Genomic DNA, 2202 nt, shown 5'->3' on the forward strand with positions numbered 1-2202 from the left:
AATAAGAAAATTTTATCAATAATACAATCATAATAGAAATTAGAATGCACGGTGTATCTAAGCATAATAATGTTATATAAGGAATCCTTATTATTACCAAGAGACTGCCTAGATTTCAAAGTGAAGTGACCAACTGTAACTCAGCTCTCTTGATTGTGTGATCCTCCCTTTTATGGTACTGTAGGTTAAATTCAGAGATTTGTGATGCTAGTCACTTATGACCTGAGCTATATAGCCATCTGCACATTACCTTTAATTTCCTTACAAGATATTAAGAATATATCAGACATTAATTTTACAAAATCTGTTCCAAAAAGACATTGTAAACATTATAAATGCATTTGATAACTGCAATCTAATGCTTGGAATTCCAAAGGATTATTAAAACTAATAAGGATTATTATTGCAATTGCCATAAATCTATGTTTGTCTCAGGAAAAGAGAAACCCTAGTCACGTTCGTTATCTTACTCCTTTCTGCTGTCTGATGCTGCTAAGGAAACATCGCTGAAGGTTCTCACCAACCTGTGGTCATGCTGAAGTCAGAGTCTTCCAAGGAGCCTGAACAGCTGCAGAAGCTCTTCTTTGGAGGGCTGAGCTTCTAAACAACTGATAAGTGTCTGAGGAGCCATTTTGAGCATGGGGAAAACTCACTGACTGTGTGGTAATGAGAGAACCAAACACCAAGAGATCCAGGGGCTTTGGGTTTGTCACATACACTACTGTGGAGAAAGTGGATGCTGTCGTGAATGCAAGATCACACAAGGTAGATGAAAGAGCTGTGGAACCTAAGAGAGCTGTGTCAAAGGAAGATTCTACGAGACGAGGTGTCTATATAATAGTGAAAAAGATCGTTGTTGGTAGTATTAAAGAAGACACTGAAGAATATCATCTACAAAATTATTTTGAGCAGTAAGGGAAAGTTGAAATGATAGAAACTATGACTGACAGAGGCGGTGGAAAAGAGAGTGGCTTGGCTTTTGTCATCTTTGATGACCATGACCCTGTGGATAAGATTATTATTCAGAAATGCCATACTGTGAATGGCCATAACTGTGCCGTAAGAAAGGCTCTATCAAACCAAGAGTTGGCTAGTGCTTCAGCCAGCCAAGAATGGTCGAAGTGCTTCTGGAAACTTTGGTAGTGGTCAAGGAGGCGGTTTTGGTGGCAATGACAATTTTGGTCGAGGATGGATCTTCAGTGGTGGTGGTAACTTTGGTTGCAGGGGGTGGCTGGCTACATGGGGATGGCTATAATGGATTTGACAATGATGGAAACAATTTTGGAGGTGGTGGATGCTACAATGATTTCAGCGATTACAACAATCAGTCTTCAAATTTTGGACTGATGAAGGAAGAAGGAAACTTGGTGGCACTCTGGCCCTTATGGTGGCAGAGGCCAGTACTTTGCTCAACCACAAAACTAAGGTGGCTATGGAGGCTCCAGCAGCAGCAGTCACTATGGCAGTGGCAGAGCAAGGAAACAAAGCTTAGCAGGAGAGAAGAGCCAGAGAAGTCACAGGGAAGCTACGGGTTACAACAGGTTTGTGAACCCAGCCAAGCACAGTGGTCGCAGTGCCTTGCAGTTACAAAGAAGACACATTTTAGACAATGCTCATGTATGTGGGTGAAAACTCCAGGACTGTATTTGTGACTAATTATATCACAGGTTATTTTAGTTTCTGGTTTTTGGAAAGTGCAAGGCATTCCGATAAAAGGTTTTACTGTAGAACTTTTTCACCCATGCTGTTGATGGCTAAATATAATAGTCTGATCATGACGCTGAATAAATGTGTCCTTAAACAAAATAAAAAAAAAAGAAAAGAGAAACCCAAAGAAACAAAAACAGTCACTTTACAGTCAGCATAAACAAACAAAAAGTAATGATAATATGATTGATATAAATAAAATTTTAATATGATAAAAAAAACTGGAGAAGAACTTATATGGGGTCTCCTGGGAAAGGTAATTCTGAAATGATGCTAGTGCTAAGAAACAAAGACGGACTTTCAGAAATGAAAGCAGCACTGTGGGAAAATGGGAAGCTCTGAAAATAATATGTCCTGTGTTGGAGTTATATACCCCAAACTCCAAGGTCCTGGAAGTGATCCTGAAAGTTTGTAGTGTTTGAAAACTGAACTTTTAAATGATCTAAGTAGAAGATATCTCATATAGTTTGTTTGAAAGGCATCTCTGTTATTTCT

The 2202-nt window shown here is 39.0% G+C and overlaps 1 pseudogene; it reads left to right on the forward strand.

Annotated features, from left to right (window-relative positions):
* Positions 1-532: 532 nt before the first annotated feature.
* LOC116088939 lies at positions 533-1629 on the forward strand (annotated as a pseudogene).
* The last annotated feature ends 573 nt before the right edge of the window (positions 1630-2202 follow it).

This window comes from Mastomys coucha, unplaced genomic scaffold (genome assembly GCF_008632895.1).
Source record: "Mastomys coucha isolate ucsf_1 unplaced genomic scaffold, UCSF_Mcou_1 pScaffold14, whole genome shotgun sequence".
Taxonomy (NCBI): Eukaryota; Metazoa; Chordata; class Mammalia; order Rodentia; family Muridae; genus Mastomys; species Mastomys coucha.